The sequence below is a fragment of the Podarcis melisellensis genome (assembly GCF_964234715.1).
Source record: "Podarcis melisellensis genome assembly, chromosome: 18".
Lineage (NCBI taxonomy): Eukaryota > Metazoa > Chordata > Lepidosauria > Squamata > Lacertidae > Podarcis > Podarcis melisellensis.
Genome location: NC_138536.1, coordinates 7,294,371 through 7,307,367, shown reverse-complemented (window position 1 = coordinate 7,307,367; position 12,997 = coordinate 7,294,371). Strand labels below are relative to the sequence as shown.

The 12,997-nt window shown below is 45.4% G+C and overlaps 1 protein-coding gene and 1 long non-coding RNA gene across 2 annotated transcripts in view; both read right to left on the bottom strand.

The window, feature by feature from the left end:
• Window positions 1-12,997, bottom strand: part of LOC309361041 — a 559,475-nt gene that overhangs the window by 79,033 nt on the left and 467,445 nt on the right. The window lies entirely within an intron of this gene.
• The window catches only part of TNFAIP8L1 (TNF alpha induced protein 8 like 1), a 228,906-nt gene that overhangs the window by 153,271 nt on the left and 62,638 nt on the right, over window positions 1-12,997 (bottom strand). The window lies entirely within an intron of this gene.

Sequence of the window (12,997 nt, the reverse complement as noted above, 5' to 3'; positions counted from 1 at the left end):
TCAGGTTAAGAACAGACCTCCAGAACGAATTAAGTACTTAACCTGAGGTACCACTGTAATAATAATAGTAATAATAATTTATTATTTATACCCCGCCCATCTGGCTGAGTCTCCCCAGCCACTCTGGGCAGCTTCCAATCAAGTGTTAAAAACAATACAGCATTAAACATTAAAAACTTCCCTAAAGAGAGCTGCCTTCAGATGTCTTTAAAAGAGAAGGTAGCTGCTTATTTCCTTCACATCTGAAGGGAGGGCGTTTCACAAGGCGGGCACCACCACCGAGAAGGCCCTCTGCCTGGTTTCCTGTAGCTTTGCTTCTCGCAGTGAGGGAACCACCAGAAGGCCCTCAGAGCTGGACCTCAGCGTCCGGGCAGAACAATGGAGGTGGAGACGCTCCTTCAGGTATACTGGACCGAGGCTGTTTAGGGCTTTCAAGGTCAGCACCAACACTTTGAATTGTGCTCGGAAACGTACTGGGAGCCAATGCAGATCTCTCAGGACCAGTGTTATGTGGTCCTGGCAGCCACTTCCAGTCCCCAGTCTAGCAGCCGCATTCTGGATTAGTTGTAGTTTCTGGGTCACCTTCAAAGGTAGCCCCACGCAGAGCGCATTGCAGTAGTCCAAGCGTGAGATAACCAAAGCATGCACCACTCTGGCAAGACAGTCTGCGGGCAGGTAGGGTCTCATCCTGCGTCCCAGATGGAGCTGGTAGACAGCTGCCCTGGACACAGAATTGACCTGCACCTCCATGGACAGCTGTGAGTCCAAAATGACTCCCAGGCTGCGCACCTGGTCCTTCAGGGACACAGTTGCCCCATTCAGGACCAGGGAGTCCCCCACACCCGCCCGCCCCCTGTCCCCCAAAAACAGTCCTTCTGTCTTGTCAGGATTCATCCTCAATCTGTTAGCCGCCATCCATCCTCCAACCGCCTCCAGGCACTCTCACAGGACCTTCCAGCTCTCCTGACCTTTCCTCTGTGCCTCAGTTTCCCTCCGGGCATCGGGGCCACCCCTTACCTGCTTTCTGCCCTCTCCTTCATCCCCCTTCATCCCTGCTTCTTGGCTCCCATCCACACGTTCGCAGAGCTAAGCAAGGGGCCAGTATGGTTTCAAACTGCCGGGTAGGACTAGATGACCCTCGGGTCCCTTCCAATTCTGCAATTCTAGGATTCTCTCTTCCGCCCTCTTTTTATTTCCTCCGCCGTGAACAACAGCCTTGCAAGGCTGTCTGGGTTATTTTTATCTCCGAGGTGAAGATAGGGTTGCCTGGTCTCGCTTGAAATTACAAAAAACAAAAGAAATTACTGTGAAAAGGCCTGAAACAAGAAGTAATCGACTGTAGAGTAACAAAAATAAAAAATAAATAAATTAGAATTAAACAAAGACTTTACGAGATGCCGGCTACAAAACTCGTTTCACTGAACTAATCAGAAGGAAATAAAGAAATTATAAGATTTTAAGTGATATCAAACAAGCTCAAGAGCAGGGCTGAAAATGCTTCTTCGAGTTTACAAAAAAAGGTATGACAGCCTCAATGACAAGTTTTAAATATAGCCCTATTTAAGAGGACCAAGCAATAATAATACCAAATTAAGGTTTGAAGTTTCAAACAAACTACCTTCTTTCACCCCACACTTCCAACAATCTTTATTTCCTGTTTTATACATCTTTGACAATTTAATTGGCGTGAGGTATTTTTAATAACAAGAACTCCAACTTATTTAATGTGCCAAGCCCTGGCATTCAAGCAGGGTCACAGCCTGGTAAATTTCCGTTCCATCGCCAGTGTCGTCTCCCGGTGGAAAAACGTTGGCAAACTCTGACGAGAAAGTGGAGCCAAAGTGCTGCTCTCTGGACTCCTGCTAAATAAAGACTCCAGTCAATATTTGGCTAGAGCCCCTCAAGGAAACAGCTCATCATTCCCCTCCGTGTTATTATTATTATTGCCCCTGTTCTCCACGCTCCCCACCAATTCCTCCTGAAAGAATGTGCCGTGCACAAGGGGCCCAGTGAGTTGATGCAGGAACGCACGCCCCGGGCTAATATTTGGTGTCGCCGGACAAACTTAAATTTGTTGATGGTGGGAAGGTCAGGAAACGGAGACATCTGTGGCTTGACATTGTGTCTGGAAGAAACGTCCTTTGTGCGGAAGGGAGTGATTGAAAAGGAACTCACATGTGTTTGTGCGGTGGTGGTCTTGCTCTAACAATTCTAAGACTTCAAATATAAAATGAATTTTCATATAATTTACAAGGCAAACACATACCTAAGTATAGAAACCACCTGTCTGAAATAGTACAGGAGAGCATGAGATAATCAGATCCCCTGTACATATGAACTTTGACAATTTTAGGTTATATTTGAGCGATCAAGATTTAATATATGTTTTTAACTGTCGCTATATCTGAATTGCCTCTGTTATACCCAGTTGCAATTCAGTGCATTCCTGTTGTGTTCTATGATTTTCCTGATATTGTAAGTGAGCCGGAACTGATCTGTGAAAACCAGTTGAAAACGTGGGCAGCATTAAGATAAATTCAGCAGTGTAAATAAGTTTTGATGGATGCAAGAATGGAATACTGAATGGCTTTTGTAAAATATGCAGGGATTTATGATATGAAAAATGAACCACGGAAAGAGAAGGGAAGTCATCGATACCTTAAGGATGTAAAAATGAGTACTTTAAATTGTAAAATAGAAAATTTAATAATATATATAATTTCCATTATGCATCGTACTCTTCTAAATCCACCTCTGTAAGAGTCTATGTCCAGACTATCTCAGTCACAGAAGTAAAAGCACTGCTTTGCTGTTTGCTTTTAAGCCTAAATGTCCCTTTTGTGCATTGTTTAGGGCCCTTTGGTGAAATGGTTGTTCCACTCCAATGTTTTGCTGGCATTGCTGCTGTTTGTTCTGAAATTGTGGCCTTCACCTGCGCTTCAATAAGTCTAGGCACAGGGGAGTACCATTCGCCCAGAGAACCTGTCATTGTGCCATGGGTGTGGTTGAGTCCACCGAACACATTCTCTTGACTTGCCCTTCTTATGCAGAGCTTAGACAAAATTTTATAGATCCACTCCTATGTCAATTTAGCTTCCTACCCGGAGAAAACCAGGTTTTACACTTGCTGAATAATGTGACTAGAGCTATACCTTCCTTAGTGGCCAAATTTCTTTTTTTAGCTTTTAAGCGTCGCAAGACTATAATTGACTGTATTGATATGGGGCTATCTGTTTAGCCCATTTTAGTGTTGGCTAAGCTCCAAAATCTTCCTGGATGTTTAACTGTGTATTAACAAATGTACTTTTTTCTGACTGACGGTCGAATAAAAGGTTGATGATAAGTCTAGGCACCCCGATACACCCTCAGAGGGACTTGAGATGAACATCGTGTGACTTGAAGAAGGTTAGCAGCGTGAAAACCCGTAATTGTCTTAGCTAACTGAAGCATGCAGTTCTTCCTAATATAATCTTTTTGGGGGGGGGGGAAAGAATTTTTTTTTTTACACATTACTTGGCTGGAGGAATAACGGTGCAAAATTTGGAGAAGTCAAGTGGAAATTTCGAAGGATGGCTGTGCTTCAGTTTGTTGTTTCTAAAAGTGAGATTAAGATTGGTGCACCTTTAAATGTTTTCTTCTTGTCCGTCCTAGCCTAATGCCTGTCCTTCCTTCCTTCCTTCCTTCCTTCCTTCCTTCCTTCCTTCCTTCCTTCCTTCCTTCCTTCCTTCCTTCCTTCCCCTTTCCCTTTCCCTTTCCCTTCCCAACCATTTCCATATTTTAAAAAGTACACCTGTACACCTCAGCAGTGGCGTAGCGTGGGGGGAGCAGGGGGGGCCGGCCGCACCGGGCGCAACATCTGGGGGTTAGGATTAGGGGGCGCAAAACTACAGGTTAGGGGGCGCAAATTACTTGCCTTGCCCCGGGTGCTGACAACCTACGCTACGCCACTGCACCTCAGAGCTTCCAAATGATTCGGTTTCATTAGTCATACCTTGGGTTACAGACACTTCAGCTTGCATTTTTTCAGGTTACAGACCGCCGAAACCTGGAAGTACCGGAATGGGTTACTTCCGGGTTTCGGTGGTTGCGCATGTGCTGAATCACAAAATTGCGCTTTGCACATGCGCAGAAGTGCCGAATCACAACCCGCACCTGCGCAGACACGGGTTGCGATGCTGCGGGTTGTGATCGTGCATCCCACATGGATCACGTTCGCAACCCGAACATCCACTGTACTTTAATGAAAGTCTACTGACATAGGTGTTTTTACAGATTTCCAGTAAGACATATTAAAATATTCCAACAAAGACTATATTTTGTTCCTTCTGGCAGCTAGACTGGTGACTTGCAGTGGCCACCAAGACCCACACTGGCTCCCGATATGTTTCTGAGCACAATTCAAAGTGTTGGTGCTGACCTTTAAAGTCCTGAATGGCCTCGGTCCTGTATATACCTGAAGGAGCATCTCCATCCTCATCGTCCAGCCCGAACTCTGAGGTCCAGTGCCGAGGGCCTTCTGGCGGTTCCCTCCCTGCGAGAAGCGAAGTTACAGGGAACCAGGCAGAGGGCCTTCTCGGTGGTGGCACCCGCCCTGTGGAACGCCCTCCCACCAGATGTTAAAGAGAACAACAACTAACAGACTTTTAGAAGACATCGGAAGGCAGCCCTGTTTAGGGAAGCTTTTAATGTCTGATGTTTTATTGCATTTTTTATATTTCGTTGGAAGCCGCCCAGAATGCCTGGGGAAACCCAGCCAGATGGGCGGGGTACAAATCATAAATTCTTCTTCTTTTTCTTCTGACAAAGGCAGGGCTGTTAAAGTGGTACGATGCCACTTCCAATGTAAAGTGGTACCTCAGGTTAAGTATTTAATTCGTTCCGGAGGTCCGTTCTTAACCTGAAACTGTTCTTAACCTGAGGAACCACTTTAGCTAATGGGGCCTCCTCCTGCTGCCGCCGCCGTGCAATTTCTGTTCTCATCCTGAAGCAAAGTTCTTAACCCGAGGTCCTATTTCTGGGTTAGCGGAGTCTGTAGCCTGAAGCGTCTGTAACCTGAAGCATCTGTAACCCAAAATACCACTGTAATACAGTAAATTCTTCTTCTTTTGACGATGGCAGGACCATTAAAGTGGTAAGATGCCACTTCCACTGTAGAGTGAAATTGGGTGCTCTCAGCCGGTCTTGGGTATTTTGTCCTGTCCTGGGTGTGTGTGTGTTTGGCTGTCTAGCCGACCACAGGGGCAGGGAGTGTGGAGAAGAGTCCTCTCTTAAGCCAAAATGGGCATTTTTTGGGGGGTGTCCTAACCTTTGCCTACTTGTCTACCAAAACCACTGGCTGGCCGACAACTACAACATGCATCTGTTTCTGGTACAAAGGAAGGTTTCAGGACTTTGGAGGTTTTGTTTACCCAGGCGCTGTTTCCCCATTCAAGGTGCTTCCCAAGACAGAGGCGCTTTTCATAAAGGCTTCTTAAAGCAGTGGGCGGGTCAGAGCATCCCTGAGAGAAGGTGGTTGAGGCGGGAGAGGCCCTTTTGAGGCCAGCCGGCTGGCCAGCTGCTCCTTCTGGGGGGACGACGACTCCTGAAATAACCCCAAAAGCCTTACCTGACCATCCAGGCTAAGAATAGCATCACCTGTTGACAAGAGCATCCCTGGTCACACCCTCCAGCAAAACTTCAGAGAAGTCCCCCTCTTTTGTTTTTCCCTCTCTCCTTCTGTGATGGAACTCCTCTTTGGGGACTTCCCTGGCTTTTTTCTGGCCCACGTAGGACCAGTCCGGATCATAGCTGTCAACTTACAGATTTGAAAATAAGGGACCAGCAGCCTCGAAAATAGGGACGCGGGTGGCGCTGTGGGTAAAACCTCAGTGCCTAGGGCTTGCCAATTGCATGGTCGGTGGTTCAAATCCCCGCGGCGGGGTGAGCTCCCGTCTTTCGGTCCCAGCTCCTGTCCACCTAGCAGTTCGAAAGCAGATAAATAGGTACTGCTTTATAGTGGGAAGGTAAATGGCATTTGGGATGCGGGTGGCACTGTGGGTAAAACCTCAGTGCCTAGGGCTTGCCGATTGCATGGTCGGTGGTTCAAATCCCCGCGGCGGGGTGAGCTCCCATCTTTCGGTCCCAGCTCCTGCCCACCTAGCAGTTCGAAAGCACCCCTAAAGTGCAAGTAGATAAATAGGTACCGCTTTCTAGTGGGAAGGTAAACGGCGTTTCCGTGTGCTGCGCTGGTGCTGGCTCGCCAGAGCAGCTTCGTCACGCTGGCCACGTGACCTGGAAGTGTCTCCGGACAGCGCTGGCCCCCGGCCTCTTAAGTGAGATGGGCGCACAACCCTAGAGTCGGACACGACTGGCCCGTACGGGCAGGGGTACCTTTACCTTTTAGCCTCGAAAATAAGGGAACAGCAGCCAAAATAAGGCATCAACAATTACTTTGATAAAATACATATTTTGTTGCGTGCAAATGGCTTTAGATACCTGTTAGGTCCATAAATTACCATATAGCATATATTCAACACAAAAAAACAGCAACAATTTGTTGTTGACAAAGGACAGCTGGACATAGAAAGGGCCCCATTACCTTCAGTAGCTTATTTAAGGGACATCATCAATAAGGGACAGCAGCGGGACATGGCGCTGGGATAAGGGACTGTCCCGCCAAATAAGGGACGCTTGACAGCTATGGTCCGAATAGTTGGCCTTGGTGAAGATTTGACGTTTTCATCCCCCAAAAGTTTTTGATTCGAGTTCCTACTGAAATGGGGCTGCATTTTAGTGTTGTACTTAATCTTGTTTTTAAGTTGTATTTTAATCAATTGTTTTTACCTGGTGTTAGCCGCCCTGAGCTCAGACTTGGCTGGGCAGGGCGGGGTATAAATAATAATAATAATAATAATAATTAATAATAATAATAATAGAAAGAAAGAAAAACAACACACCTCTGTCCAAAGGCCTCTGTCCAAAGGCAAATGAGAATGGTCAAGAACTCATTTTCAGCAGGGGGCCAGTCCACTGTCCCTCAGACCTTGTGGGGGGCCAGACTATATTTTGAAAAAAAAGAAAAAAGAATGAATTCCTATGCCCCACAAATAACCCAGAGATACATTTTAAATAAAAGCACACTTTCTACTCATGTAAAAACATGCTGATTCCTGGACTGTCCGCGGGTTGGATTGAGAAGGCGATTGCTTGCCTACCCATGACTTAGGGTTAGCGACTTTCCCCTTTAGAAGAAATATCTCCGAAAAAACTGAATCTGAGAAGTAATTGGCCGACATAGAGAGAGCTGTTAACCAAAGCAGAACACCAAGTGAAACCTAAAGATTATGAGGAGATAAGGGATTTATTGATGGATTGGTTATAGTTTCACCAACTAAATGATACTTTTAAGACAGAAGAAGAAAGGTTTTAGTCGTGAGAAATCAAGATTTCAAAAAGAATGGGTAGAAAACAATGTTAAATTACTGTCTGAAATGTATAGCTTGCTTTGAGAGTGGCATACAAAAGACGAACAGCTCAAGTCTCTACCTCCATCGTTCAGTCCGGACAATGAGGTCCAGCTTTGAGAGTCTTCTGGTGGTTCCCTCCCTGCGAGAAGTGAGGTTACAGGGAACCAGGCAGAGGGCCTTCTCGGTGGTGGCACCCTCCCTGTGGAACACCCTCCCATCAGATGTCAAGGAGATAAATGACTATCTGACTTTTATAAGACATCTGAAGGCAACCCTGCTTAGGGAAGATTTTAATGTTGGATGTTTTATTGTGTTTTTAATATTCTGTTGGGAGCCGTGCAGAAAGGCAGATGGGCAGGGTAATAATAATAATAATAATAATAATAATAATAATAATAATAATAATAATTACCGTACTGATGGCTTCAATTAATTTGCCATTAATTTGATTTTGAACTGGTTTTAAAATGAATTGATTTTAGAATGTTGTGTTACTTTTATTGCTGTTAGCCGCTCTGAGCCCGGCTTCGGCTGGGTTGTGTGTGCGATATAAATAACATTTTATTATTATTAGTGGTTATGTAAGCTTACAGAATACTTATAAATAGCCAAATTGGCAGACATAATAAGACAAAAACCAAAAAGTGAAGTAAAAAAAAAAAAGGGAGTGCCTAAATGAATACCTCAAAAGTCAAGGTTCGAGGACAGAAATCTGGCTGAGTCTGGAATAACCTTATGAAAGGATAAGAAAGAGGGATTTATATCTGGAGGCTAGGATAAAGATGATAAGGAAAACAGGAAAACAGGAAGAGACAATGAGAGGTAAAGGAGTTGCTGTGGGATTGGTGGAAGTCAATGTCTTGTTGTTGTTTTAGTGTTTATAGTAAGTGTAAGTTACAGATAGGTAGCCCTGTTGGTCTGCCATAGTCAAAACAAAAAAAATTCCTTCCAGTAGCACCTTAAAGACCAACTAAGTTAGTTCTTGGTATGAGCTTCCGTGTGCATGCACACTTCTTCAGATACACTGAAACAGAAGTCACCAGACCCTTCTATATAGTGAGAAGGTGGGGAGGGGTATTACTCAGAAGGGTGGTGGGAATGGGTGATTGGCAGATAGCTGTGATGAGCCTGTTGACGACTCTTAACGACTGCAATAGGTCTTACAGGAAAAAGCAAGGGGTGAGAAGGTGAAAAATGGCTTTGTCATGTATAATGAGATAAGAATCCAATGTCTTTGTTCAGACCAGGTCTCTCCATGGTTTTAAGTTTGGTAATAAGTTGCAATTCAGCAGCTTCTCTTTCCAGTCTATTTCTGAAATTCCTTTGTAGTAAAACAGCTACTTTGAGATCTTGTATAGAATCTCCTGGGAGATTGAAGTGTTCTCCTACTGGTTTCTCTGTCTTGTGATTCCTAGTATAGTATTGTAAGATATGGATTTGTTGGTTTTTGTTGTTTAGTTGTCCCTTTCTTTAGTTTTCGAATGTGGGTTTTGGTGTGCTGTGTATTGTTATTTTCCGATATTTTCCGTGTTGTCGTTGTTGTGTGGAAAATACGAATAAAATTTATTTATTTTTAAAATATTATTATTCAAGTTACAAGAAAGCAGATCCCGACTAAACATCAGTAAGGTAAAGGTAAAGGGACCCCTGACCGTTAGGTCCAGTTGTGGCCGACTCTGGGGTTGCGGTGCTCATCTCGCTTTATTGGCCGAAGGAGCCGGCGTACAGCTTCCAGGTCATGTGGCCAGCATGACTAAGCCGCTTCTGGCGAACCAGAGCAGCACATGGAAACGCCATTTACCTTCCCGCCAGAGCGGTACCTATTTATCTACTTTCCCTGGTGTGCTTTCGAACTGCTAGGTGGGCAGGAGCAGGGACCGAGCAACGGGAGCTCACCCTGTCGCGGGGATTCGAACCGCCGACCTTCTGATCGGCAAGTCCTAGGCTCTGTGGTTTAACCCACAGCACCACCCACGTCCCTAAGCATCAGTAAGAGCTTTTCAAACAGTGGAACAGACTCTTGGGTCTCCTCAAACACGACCTTTGTGCATCCTCCCTCCTTAGGTAGCCCCCTAACCTTGCCTCATTGGTGTGCCTGCCCTGGGGTTTAGTTTTGCATGCGGTTTTGCAGCCCTGTCAAATTTTAATACCTGTTCTTAAGTAGAGCAACACCAGGAAGCCTGCCTGTCAAAATCCTGTAAGGTAAAAAGCCTTCCTGGCTTGCCCTCTTCTGGCAGAATTCGAAACTGCTCGTCCCTAGATTAAAATCAGAATTGCATCTAATGCCACGGTCAACTTCTCTACCATAACTTCCAAGTTGTTTAGGAGCTGGAGGCGTGAGACCTTTGAATGTTACATGTCTTCCTTCCGTCATGCATTTTGAGGTTGAATCCTGACAAGACAGAAGGACTGTTTTTTGGGGGACAGGGAGCGGGTGGGTGTGGGGGATTCCCTGGTCCTGAATTCCAGAATTCAAAAGCATTGAGACTCCTTCGGGTAGTGATAAAGCGGGATATCAAATACAAACTTTTCTTCTTCTTCTTCTTCTTCTTCTTCTTCTTCTTCTTCTTCTTCTTCTTCTTCTTCTTCTTCTTCTTCTTCTTCTTCCCTCACGGACCTACAAATCCCAGAACCCCTAACAAACTACAATTCCCAGGATCGTTTTTATAAATAATAATAATAATAATTACTACGGTTGAAGGAGTTGGATATTTTCAGCCTGGAAAAGAGGAGACTTCCCTGAAGACCACAGAAGCCTCCCACCCTTTTTTTATTTATGGGGAAATGCAGGGGCATATACGCTGAGGCGACACCCTGGGCCCAGCCATTCACACCCAAAGCGCAGCTGGCAAGTTGTTTTGATCTTCGAAAACAGCAAAGCAGAGCTCATAGTGGGAAATGGGCATCAAGAAGGAAGTGAGAAGGGTTTTATTGTTTCAGAGAAAAGGAGAAGTGGGCAACTCGCCTTGTTTCAAGATGAGCCATGACGTTATATTTGATGAGAGTAAAATGGAGGAGGGGGGTGTTTTTCGATTCCTTTGATAAGAAACTGGACGCCCCAAAACCCCCTTCTTGCGATCGCTGGTGGTCAGACGGAGGACGTTTCTCTTAGGCAGAGAATGAGGTCCTTTTGTCACTTGAGTTCTGGTCTTACGATACGATAATCTTTATTGTCATTGTCCCATATAGAACAACAAAATTGAAAAATCTACATCAGACATTCAAAAGCCAACAAGCCAGCTATCCCAGTCAATCAATCAATCAATCAATCAATCAATCAATCAATCGATTGATTGATATCCCAGTCTGGTTAGCCCCCTAAAAACTCTGATACTCCATAATTAAATACAATATATTCCCACAGAGATTACCTTGCACTGCGTTTAAAACCAAAATCGCATTTGGATAGAAACTGTTTCTCAGGCGGCTAGTCCTAGTCTTTATAACCCTGTATCTTCTTCCAGAAGGCAGAAGCTGAAAGAGATCGTTTCCGGGGTGCGCACTATCCTGCGCTATCTCTGCAGCTTTCTTATGGCACCTGGAAGCATAGATTTGATCCAAGGTGGGAAGAGTGCACCTAGTTATTCTCTCCGCTGTCCCTGGACAGCATTGTTTTTCCCCTGGCCGTGCAGCTCCCAAACCAGACACACAGACCATAAGTTAATACACTATCCATAGTACAATGGGAAAATGCCACGAACAGGTCCTTTGAGTGATTGTTTTTCGGAGGATTCTCAGAAAATATAACCTCTGCTGTGCTCTCTTCATCAGGTCTTTGCTGTTTTCTCCCCAGGTTAGGTCATCTCTCAACTCCATTCCCAGAAATTGAAACATTGCTTTTCTCAAACATTGCTTTCTTCAGATGCACACGAAAGCTCATACCAAGAACTAACTTAGTTGGTCTTTAAGGTGCTACTGGAAGGAATTTTTTTTGTTTTGACTATGGCAGACCAACACGGCCACCTATCAGTAACATTGCTTTTCTGCACAGATTCCGGAGATGTGGGAGGGTCTTCTGAGAGACAAAAGTGCAAGCTCGGCTGGTGTGGTTCATTTGAACCAGGGTGTCCCTGGTTCTGGTTTGGCATTCTAAACCAAGGTTAGCCAACCTGGCGTCTTGTAGATGTTATGGTCTCCAGTTCCCATAATCGCTGACCACTGTTCACACTTGTTGCTCGGGGCTGGAGCCCAAACCTGCTGGAGGGCACAACCCTGGCTACCTCTCACCACCTTGGCAATGACCATGTCTGGCGCCAAGGTTGCTTTTTTTATTTACAGTGGTACCTCGGGTTACAGACGCTTCAGGTTACAGACGCTTCAGGTTACAGACTCTGCTAACCCAGAAATAGTACCTCGGGTTAAGAACTTTGCTTCAGGACGAGAACAGAAATCATGTGGTGGCAGCAGCAGGAGGCCCCATTAGCTAAAGTGGTGCTTCAGGTTAAGAACAGTTTCAGGTTAAGAATGGACCTCCAGAACGAATTAAGTTCTCAACCCGAGGTACTACTGTATTAGGAAGGGTTGTAAGCAGAGCGGGCTGAATGTTGGAATATTCAGGGCAGGTGAACAAAACTCCTTCTTCACAAGGTGCGTAGTCAAACTATGGAACTCACAGCCACAGGAAGAAGAAGAAGAAGAAGAAGAAGAAGAAGAAGAAGAAGAAGAAGAAGAAGAAGAAGAATAGTAGTAGTAGTAGTAGTTTGGATTTGATATCCCGCCTTTCACTCCCCTTAAGGAGTCTCAAAGCGGCTAACATTCTCCTTTCCCTTCCTCCCCCACAACAAACACTCTGTGAGGTGAGTGGGGCTGAGAGACTTCAAAGAAGTGTGACTGGCCCAAGCTCACCCAGCAGTTGCATGTGTAGGAGCGGAGACGCGAACCCGGTTCCCCAGATTACGAGTCTACCGCTCTTAACCACTACACCACAATGGCTCTCAGTAGGAAGTAGGATTTAGGCAAATTCATGTAGAAGAGGCCTTTCAATGACTACCGGCCATGCTGACTATATTCTATTGCAGATATCAATATTGCATAGTTTGAAACAACGGGATGCATGAAAACTGGCTCTCTCTCTCTCTCTCTCTCTCTCTCTCTCTCTCTCTCTCTCTCTCTCTCTCTCTCTCCAGCATCCATTTTGCCTGGACCTGTTTTCCTGGAGAGCTTCATTCAAATCCTCACTCTGGCAGAGTTTGGAAACAAAGACTCCAGCTATCAACCTTCCAAGATGGCGAATTTGCAATTTGCAATACCTCTCATGTGATCTAAAGTAAAACACTCATGGGAGGAGGATGTGTCAGAAGCTGACTAGGGAACAGGGCTTAGTGAGCAGGGAGAGTCGGTGGCAGAGAGAAGTTCAGAATCAGAGGCAGAAGCTGAGGCAACAGGGGAGGGGGGGCCAAGAGGCAGAGATGGGTCAGGCTGGTGAAGAAGTCAGGGGGTCTCACCCTCCTGCTGTCAGAAGCTCCCCTTCCCTCTGGTCTCCCAGAACCAGGAGAGGCATGAAAAGGGCAGAGAAGTTAGCTTCAAGCAGGCACTGTCTCAGATTGCTTAGG